Source organism: Phodopus roborovskii, unplaced genomic scaffold, assembly GCF_943737965.1.
Source record: "Phodopus roborovskii unplaced genomic scaffold, PHOROB, whole genome shotgun sequence".
In the NCBI taxonomy this organism is placed as follows: Eukaryota; Metazoa; Chordata; class Mammalia; order Rodentia; family Cricetidae; genus Phodopus; species Phodopus roborovskii.
In genome coordinates, this window is record NW_026125648.1 from 84,762 (window position 1) to 95,600 (window position 10,839).

Below are 10,839 nucleotides of genomic sequence, written 5' to 3' on the forward strand. Positions count from 1 at the left end.
TAGACTGTCCGGCAGGCTGGGAGGATTTTACAGTAAAAAAAGAGTTCTAAGGGCTATTTCCCCTGTGGATTTTATCATACTTCCACAGCTTTGCTGTGGATAGTATCACCTGGGCATCTTATGGAAAGGGAAAGTCTGATTTAGGTGTTGTGGGGAAATCAGGTTCTGCAGTTCTCATGAGCTACTCATTAACTTTTTATGCTTCTTGTCCATGGGCTGCACTTTCAGTAGCCAAATACCAAGATCAAGGCACACTTCTTAGAAAAATAAAAAGAAAGGAAGAAATGGAGACATAAGGAATCAAAACAGCGCATTCAAGTTTAAACACAGTTAGAGGTAGAGATGCCTAGCAATGAGGACTGCTGACTCCGGAACCAGTGCTCTTTCCATATGACCAGGCTGCCCATCATCAACAGACCCTAAAAGAACCCTGGCTGAAACGGCACTGTTTCCAATCAAAGGCTAATTGGGAAAATGATGTTTCCTGAAAGAGAAGCAGCCCTGGCTTGTCTCAGTAATGAGTGGGTACACTGGCAGGAAAAACACAAAGGGTGGGGGAAGGGACAAAATTTATGTCTCACTTTAATTGAAGAAATGAGCCAAAGCCTCCTTACAAAGAGCCGGGAAAGGGGGGAGGAATTATGGCTATACAATATCCTCCTACATCTTCTAGGGGAGGGAGACACATAAACTTGTACACACACACACACACTTGCAAACACACATGGACTTGCACACACACACACACACACACACACACACACACACACACACACACACACACACACACACACACACACACACTAAAGCCCCGTGGAGGTGCTGTGATGCAGGTGCTACAAGGGGCTGTGAGAACCCAGAAGAGTTTTGGAGTAGTGTGATGAAGGCTGGGAGATATAAGCTTCAGTCTAACAAAGCATTAATGATGAAAAGTGAGCTAAGAATTACTCTGACTAGAATAAATCTTTACTTTAATGGTTCCCTTCAAGCACAGGCTTCACTCGGGAGGTGAAACTTGAGCTGAGGCTTAAATAAATTGAAGTTTGTTAGGCAAAGGGCGAGGTGGGACATTTCTGACAGAAACACTCGCAGGAGTAAAGACGGAGAAGTGGGATCTATTTCTAACATGTTTAGAAACCAGAAAGGCCTTCAGCGGGACAGAGCAGCCTGAGACATGTAGTGCAGGAGGGTATGAGTAGTTGGAAACCATGTTGGAAAGATCAAATGGGAATTATTCTTTCGAAAAATATGCAAAAAAAATTGCCAGGCCCAAATGCTAGGCTCTAGAGGGTAAACAAACATGATGCTAGGCTCTAGAGGGTAAACAAACATGGTCATGCACAGCGTAGAAATCCAAACATTTCTAAGCAGACATTGATTTGTGGCACATTGTGTCAAGTGCTGTGACACAATTAAGCACAGCATGGCAGATGACTCACATAGGATACCCAAATCACATAGGATACCTGATCTACCTGATTAGGGCTAGGAGAACCTTTTCAGAAGAAAATAACAATTTAGCTGAAACCCACACGGGTGAATAGGTTAGCTGCAGGGAAGAAAATATCCTAAGAGAGGAGAAAGGAATATGTGAAGTCCCCGAGGAAAAAAAAGAGCTCCAGATTGGAGCAACTGAAAGAAGTCTACCATGGCTCAAATGTGCAGCAAGATAGAGGAAAGGTGGTGAGAGATGACACCAAGGAGGCCCACGGAGGCCGGACTATACCGGACCTGGCAGCCAATTGAAAGAGTTTGGATTTCCCCCTGACAAGCCCTCGGGGAGTCATTAAAGAGTTCTGAGTAGGAGAGTGAGATGAACAGATAAAAGTGTAGTTAGAAATCTCTCCTCCTGCAGCCATTTGGAGGCTGGGCCTGGGGCGGGGGGGGGGAGATGGGAACATGAGGCAAGACGTTCATTGGGGGCTGATGGCATGATCTAAAAGATATGTTATGGCAGCTGAGACAAGAGTAGTGGTGGTACAGACAAAAAGGAGGTGAAGCAGAAATTTTGAAGAGGAAGCATCAACAAAATCTGAGAGAGGTCTAGGGAGGAAAACTTTCCATTCTGGATGGAGAAAGTGAACCCTGAGTCAGGCAAAGCTAAAGGACACTGGGACAGTTGGGAGCTTCCTGCTGAGCCGAGGCAGGCTCTCACAGAACCCAGGCTGCGGGCACTCAAGGAAAATAGATGGGGGCTGATACAGAAGTCCTCTTCCCACCTAAGTGTCTGCCTCTTTCAAAGTGGAACCCAGTCTCAGCTGCTCAGGCTGTATTACAGCTAGACTGGACAAGTGGGAGGTGCTGCCAACTGGAGGGAGCATGTCTTCCTTGCTGAGCTAGGTACAGTGACTCACATCTCCCATGCCCTATCCAGAATAAGCATCATGAAACTCAGCAACATAGGTGAGATTGTTCTCATGCTTACATAGGGGAAACAGGCTCAGAAAGGTAGTGTGGCCTGTTAATAGGCACACAGCTGGGAACTGACAATTGAATGACCTTTCTCTTAGACTGTGATCACTCTGGATAATTTTAATGATAAACCACATCTGCAATAAATCATAGCCTAAGATTGCCATTAAGTCAAAATTCTGGATCTGCTCTACCTGGAATGACAAAGAAGTCACAAGTTGATATGAGGTTGGCATCTCCATTATGTTTTGTCACCTAACAAGGTAGACAGTATAGGGATGAAAAACAGCAACAACAAAGAAGTTACAGGAAGATAATACTAAACACTAAACATAAGGTCTCTTCTCTTGAGAAACCTAAAACTAATATTAGAAGACAAAGAAATTCTCCCAAAGGCTTACTACAAGGCTAATCTCTAAGATGGCTGGAACACAAATGTGTTGAGCTCAAAGGAGTTTGAAGAAATCATTTAATTAGAACTTTGGCTTGTGGGCCCCATACTTGCTGGGTTCATTTTCCATTTTGATACATTTTCTTTGTCTAAAAAAATGTCAGCAGCAGGTGGGGGTGGGACTTGCTGAAGAGATAGCATTGTGGTTAGGAGCACTTGCTGTTCTCAGAAGACCTGTGTCCCATTCCTAGCCACCATGATGGCTCACAACTGCCTGTAACTCTAGCTTCAGGGGATATGATACCCATTTCTGACATCTTCCAGGATCCATACAAATGTGTACACAGTACAGACACACAGGTACATACATAAATAAATTAGATAGAATCTTTGATAAAATTTAAAATGTCAGCTGGTGTTCTTGGCACAAAAAGTAATAATTATATGAGGAAATGAATATTTAGGTTGAGTTTGCCATTCCATATCACATGTGCACACACACACACACACACACCATTTTGTGCATCACACACCCACACACCCCACACAAAAAATTCATGTTGTGTGGATTTTATCATACTTGCATTTTTTTTTCAAAATTGTTTAAAACTGTAGGCTATGTCAATGTTCCCTTGGGAGTACTTTCCCTCTCCAGAAACCTCAGCTCCTCCCTATCTGAAATGTTCTTCAGTGTTTCTGCTAAGTCTCCTTCAAAATCTTCAGGCCATGGAAAGAATGGAGAAGACTCTCCAATCAGCCTCCATCATATCATCCTGTCTTTTCAGTCTGCAGAGTCTCTCTTGCTTATCCCCAGTGGTTATTCATAGTCTGTTTTGCATCTGTTCATGGAACGAGTGTGTTCAGATGTACTAGCTGAATGCTGTCAATGAGAAGGGGAAGGTGTGGACAGCTTGTTCCAGCTCTGTAAGTTATAAGGAGCCCTGTGCTTGTCCAGCAATAGCATAGCTTTGAGGCAAGCCTGTGCCTTCCTCTGAAATGTTCTTTCACTGCAGGCACAAAAACACAGTAAACCGCGATCCAAAAAAAACCTGTCCACCCGTGAATGGAGCTTTGTAAGCAGGTTAATGTATAACACTTTAGAAAGCTAGGGAGAGAGTATGTTTACTTTTCCAACAGGAACCACATCAGGGGTGTCAGATGCCAATAATCCCAGGCTTCTGTGGTCATATGCTTTGAATCTGCAGCCAAACTCTGGCATCCAGAGGACAAGGCTAGTGATTTGCAGCCTCTTCACCACCAAGGATATTTTTCTTTATTATTTTTCCCCTGTGAGCCCCACATTTGGAAAGATTTGTATCTGGTAAAGCTACACTTATTATGGAATAATTCATTTTCCCAACGTTTTACTCACTCAGCTTCTAATCCATCTGAGATAACCACACAGAGCTAATACAATTTCAGTCAAAAGCAAAGAAACATGAGAGCTTACTTAGCCCTTCGTGGCTTTGTCTTGGCTGAGTATATGATTCCTATTAGATTTCCTGAACAGTGAGAAACAGCTCAAGGGTACTACTTACTACATTCAGAGATCCCAGATTGAGGGCTGCCAACACAAGGTGACAGCAAATTGAAAGGATGACTATCAGTTTACAAAACTCTGAAGTTACTAACCCACATGTACAACTGACTCAGTTCATGTCTCCCTGCTTCATTTCACTAACATTTCAGTATCTTGAGTTCTTTTTCCCTCTGTGAATGGCATGATGTTAAGAAGAACTCGAGGAAAAATACCTCATGTTTAGCAGACACATATGAAACTGCTTCCTACTTGCTACAGGGAGAGCCTCATATGTGAGGGACTACCTCGCCCCCAGGCCTGACCCTGCTCAAATCTGAGACATCTGCCCTCTAGATCTGGGAAGTCAGAAGTTGTCTAGAAGCTCAACTAAGCCTAGTATCCTTTACCATGTCAAATGCAAAAGGACATTCATCTGTTTCTGTCTATGCGACTATACTAGCAGCTTCTTGAGGCAAGGGACCTTGTCTGAGTTTTCTCTGTTTCTGTATACAATCAACTAGTACAGGGCAGCGTCTGGCACCAACAAAATCTAGTGGAACGAATCACAGTAACTTCTAGGCAAGATGAATAATTCAGTTACCTGGAATAGAAACTAGATTATGAACTTAAGAGTGTCTTACCCACGTCTGTTTTTCCAGTGTGTGACACACAGTGGCCACTCAATAAATGTTTGAATTAATGAATGGTTCAGGGCATTATTGAAGAGTGGGAGAACAGTTATTTCAGGACCACAGGTTAAGAAAGACTGGTAGAAGAACTTTCTCACTATTTCTTTTTTTTTTTTCAGTTGTTACCCAGTCTGCTCTGTCCATGGCTACTAACTGGTCACCACATCCTCTTCTGGGAGACTGAACAGAACTCCTGTTTTTGTCCTTGACTTCATCATTCTCCCACATTACCATTGTTTAAGTGTGTAAGCCCACGTGCGCTGGTCTGATAAAAAAGAACATAGGTCAGAACCTTGGCGCAACATCGTGCAAAGTTTGCTGATCCTTGCTCTAAAAGCAGCTTGGACAGGACTGGAAATGAATGCAGCCTAGACATGTCTCTCTCCCTGTGGTGTCACTGGGTGTAATTTAAGCAGAGACATTCTTGCAGTTGTTACACCCAGGCAAGTGTGGGGAATGAAACAGTTGTCTGTGACTGATTTAAACTGTGGTTTTTGACAACTGTGCCCCTGATTGAAGTGTCCCATCTGTTAATTTTAGTGTCCGAGGGAGCTGTGAAGTGATCTTCAACAGCAGCAGGATCAGCTCTCTGGAGTCCCTGACAGCACAGGAAAGATTTTCTTTTACCAAATCAAATTGAGAATTTTCTCCACATTAGAAGTGCCATTTAATCAAGATAGTTCTTTCTGGCAGGATCCTTGAATGAGGGGAGAAGGTGGGCAAAACATGGAGCGGTGGTAAAGGGGGTAGAGTGGGGGAGAAACCGCTCCAAATTGTTCACGAATAAGCCAGGCTATCCTTATGTGAAGGTCACTAAAAGGTCCCCCTTCTCAGATTTCCATTCCTACCCTCATGCTCACCCTACCCCCACCACCCCCACCTCTAAACCTCAAGTCTCCTGTCAGCTCCTGCTTCTAGCAACAGCTTTACGCTCCCATTTCAGATTTCAGTGTTATTAGGGCGTGAGCAACCACTGCCATTTACTGAGTCTTTGCCTCTTGTTTGTGATTGGGAACGTGAGGGGAATTCTTGGTGTTGTTTGGGTAGAAGAAAGAAAGGGACAAGTGCTGAGAGAAAAAGATGCTTCCTATGGAAGGTTATCTTATTATCTGGCCAGTGACAAGAGGTAAGGGCTCTGTGTATAGAAGGGCAGAATGGAGCTAGAGGATGAAGAAGAAGTAAGGGAAATAAATAGGCAGGAAGGGTCCCAAGGTACACAATTTTGGCTAGCTCTTGTTTATGAGTCTATTCCAGAGGAACGTAACAGAAATATTTAAATTCTACTCCTACCCCCACCCAGTGGCAGGATTTCCAGATTCCCAGCCAACGAATCTATGGCTGTCTCTACAGCTATATTTGGCCAAACAGGCTCCTGCCTCCACATACCAACTTAAAGATATCATACAAACGCGCTCCACATTTAGTTCTCCTGTTGGATCTCCAATTGTTTTCCAGCATGGACTGTGAAACCCATCCCAAACAACACCACATTTCCTCATGAATTCAGGCCTTGGGTGCCTTCTTCACTCAAAGACCCTAATTTTCTTCCAGTTCTAGCTTGACTCACCTATTACACAAAATGAGATCCCTGGCAAGCCAGGAAGCTTTAGGTAAATGACTACACTAATCTCAGAAGCATTTGTGGGTGTTGATGCTCTTATTGATGGGATATTCCAGGAATTAGAGCTTTTAGAGAGACACAGATGGAATGGATGAAGAAGGAGAAAGGATGCTTTAAAGGCCTAGCTATCCCAAAGTCATAGCAGCATAACACAAGTAGCTAGGCCCTGCTATGAGAAAAAAATGAGTTTGAAGTTTAGTTTTGCCTCAAAGAAGATCTGGCTTATGGAGGTGACAATGAAGGTAGACAACGTTGAAGAAACACATTGCCTGTGAGAGATGTGCAATTTCAGTAAGCTTAATCAAAAGTGCTAAGGCAGTTGCTCAGGGAAAGGTAGTCAGGGTACAGAAAGAGCAAATGGGAAACTCATGGGAAAAGAAAAGGCATGCTAAATGCTGACATAATTCAGTACAATATCGTATTAGCTTCAGCCAGACAGCATAACTAAAGGCTGAAAGTTAAGTAAAGCTGGCTCTGCAGGCTTTCTGGAAGTAATGAGAAGTCCAAAGAGTTTTCAATAACACAGCAATTTTCACCAATTTTCAATGTATTCTAAAATAGTGATTCTCAACTGAGCAAAGTCCTACTCACATGACAACTTAGAGAAACAGACTTCCTCATAAGTGAATCTTACTGATAAGACATATTTTATAATGCATGTAATTAGCCTGTCCAAAGAAATAGAATTCCATCCTTTATGCTAGTAATGATGAGATGAAAAATTATTTCTTTAAAGATGACTGCTGGGTTGGTGAGATGGCTCAGTAGTTAAGAAACTTTCCATTAAGCCTAAAGACCTGTGTGTAGTCCCTGGGACCCACATAGTAAAAGAAGAGAACTGACCCCCACATACAAGTTATCCTTTGTTCCTGTGTGTCTTATCATGACACAATGCCTCACCCAATAAATAAATACATTAAAAAAAATTAAGCCTAGAAGTGTTTAAGGATGCTCACTACTCTTGCAACAGATCTGAGTGGTTGCCAGCAACATTGTAAGCTGATTCACAACCACCTGTAACTTTAACTCCAGAGGATTCAATGTCTTCTTCTGCACTCTTCAGACAATGAACTCACATACATATGTCCACCCCACACAGACACATACATATTGATGTAATTAAAAATAACACAAAGAAGCCATTAAAATAAAAAGGAATTGTTTTAATTTTTAATCATTGGAGACAGGAACTGTGCCTGTATCTTCAAAATCCAGAAGATTCTTAACCATGAATTTGAAAGGTTGACTAATATACTACCATAGGAAACATGTATGTATGATCAGATTTTCTTTTGGATCATGACTTCTATGACTCCTAGTTTTTAGAAGATTAATTTTCTTTTATCTTGGCATGGATTTCTTTTCTTTTTTTCTTTTCTTATCATTATATTTTTTGATTATAGTGATTGAACATCACTGTATGTGGTAGTTGGTCCCTACATTTGAATATTCCTTTCCATTTTGTGGCTTTGGTGGAGAATTGGAAGACTTGACCTTGGTGGAGGAAGTGTACCATTTCAAAGGAAATTTGAACACAGTTTTCTGCTTTCCATTTGTGCTTAAAATGTGAGCTCTTAGCTGCTCCTTCAGCCACCTATCACGCACTACATCCACATAGCACCATTATGAATGCTAACCTGCATCCAGATTTTTTCTTTCATATGTTGCCTTGGTCATTGTGTTTAGTCAATACAATAGAAAATTAACTAATACACAAACCTAGGTCCTTGTCTATGTGAGGCTGACAATGTAGTGCTGAGATACTGCTCCACTTTCTTCTTAGGTTCACTGTGTTTGAGGTTCAGTTAGCTCCTTGAACTAATAAATTTATGTATTGGATTTTTAAAAAAATGTATAGTTATATAACCTCTTATATATTTTGAGCCCAATTCTTTCTACTTTTTCCCTTCTGAAATCCCTGTGGTTCAAATTATAGACTCTTTATTATCTATTATTCATATATGTCCAAGTCCATGTTCCAATCATGTATTGTTCTAAGCATACCTGGAACACCACATGTAGCCAAGGCTGGTATTAAATGCGTGTGTGTAATACCACATGTGGTAGTTTGAATAGGTATGGCCCCCACAGACTCATGTGTTTGAATGCTTGGCCTACAAAGAGTGGCACTATTAGGAAGTGTGGCCTTATTGGAGGAAGTTTGTAACTGCAGGTACAAGTTTTAAGGTCTCATATACTCAAGCTGTGCCCAGTGTTGGACTTAGTTCACTTCCTATTGCCTGCAGATCAAGGTATAGAATTCTCAGCTCCTCTCCAGCACCATGTCTGCTTGCATGCCACCATGACAATAATGAACTACATCTCTGAAACAGTAATCCATACCCAGTTAAATGTTTTCCTCTGTAAGAGCTGTGCTCATGTTGTCTCTTCACAGAAATAGAAACACTAAGACACCACTTATGGTTATTTTTCCTTACATTGAATAAATTTTATTGATCAATTTTCAACTCACTGGTTGTATAATCTATTTTCTGAGTTCTACTATCATAATATATTTATATATGTATAATACACACACACACATATATATATTAGTCTTCTTTTTGTTCACTTGCATTTTCTGTTTATTTCCTAAGATTTCTATTTTTAAAATATTTTCTTTTTCTGTGGAAATGTATAGTTTTTCTTACATAATATATCTTGATTATGGTTTCTCCAACTTCTACTCCTCCAAGGCCCTCCTTATCTCCCTGCCATCAGGATCCATCTCCTTTCCATCTCTCTTTAGGAAACAAAGAGTCTTTTAAAGGATAATAATAAAATAATATAACAGGATATGATTTGATAAACCAAAGACAAACAGAATGAACAGCGCCTGAGAGAGGGCACAAGAGTCAGAGAACCACCCAGAAATCCCATAAAAACACTAACCTGGAAACCATAATATATACACAAATGATCTGTAGTATATACAGAGGGAGAAGAAAAATAAAAATAAAAAAATGATAAGATTTTAAAAATTAAAAAACAAGAGACCTGACATGAAATTGAGACATGGGGATCTCCAAGGATGAAATTGACTCATTTTCTGTTGGCCATCTAGTGCTGGACATGCATGCTGCCATTAAGAGTAGTTTGTTTCCCCCATGAGACCCTCTCAAAGAAACCTAAATTTTCATTTGCATGTAATTATCAGTTGGAGACAAGGTTAGGAATAGAGAGGTACGAGGTACCTGTCCACTTTTCCTTTCAGCACTGAGACCCCATGTGGCGCAGACCCATGCAGGCCCTGTGCATGCTGCCTCAGTCTCTGTAAGCTCATATGTGCATCAGTCCTGTTGATTTAGAGGGACTGAATTGGTTATTGCACATTAAAAACTATTAGCTTCATCCAACATCATGCTGTTTTCCATCTTTGCAGCTGCATAGAGGTGGAAGCTCAGCTCACTGCTATACTAACTGGCACTATTCTCCTGGGGCACTGAAATACTGAGTGTTTGCACAGGTAGAGCGTACATACTCCAACTTAGCTCCATGGAAACCCACAGGAGTGGCATGCACTTATTCTACTGATAGTCAGCTGCAATAGGGTGGGTATTGCCATGAAATTTTTCTATGATTAGTTTATGCCTTTCCTAGTTGTGTGGCTAGAGGGAAAAATCTTTCTCTATAGCATTTTTATTCTATCTGCTACATATTCCTGGTTGGGGGCTTCTACATCTTGTCGGAGATATATGGATCTTTAAAAACAAACCCAGGTAATTTAAAACTGCATAGTTCCTCTCCTTGGGGGCTTAGGTTGCTTGCTTTTCTTCCTGTATTTGTTTGTTGTGCCATGTTTAGAGCTTTTTAGTTTTAAGAGAATTGATCTGACCTAGAAGAGTGGCAGCAGTCTCATTTATCCATCACCAGGGATTCTTTTTTGAAAAAAAAAATCATATAATATATTCTGGACAAGCTTTTCCCTTCCTTACCTCTTCCAGATTCCACCCCCACAACTCCATGCCTGCCGTTTCTCTCTCTTTAGGAGACATAGAGCAAAAATCAAACAGAATCAGAACAAAACAAAAAATAGAAACCACAAGGCAAGCACACGTGCTCGCGCATGCGTAGCCATGTGCGCGCGCACACACACACACACACACACACACACACACACACAGAGTGCATTAAATCAGAAAGCATGATATACAAGCAAAGACCAATAAAACAAAAAAGCAATAGAAGACAAACAGTTTACAAAAAT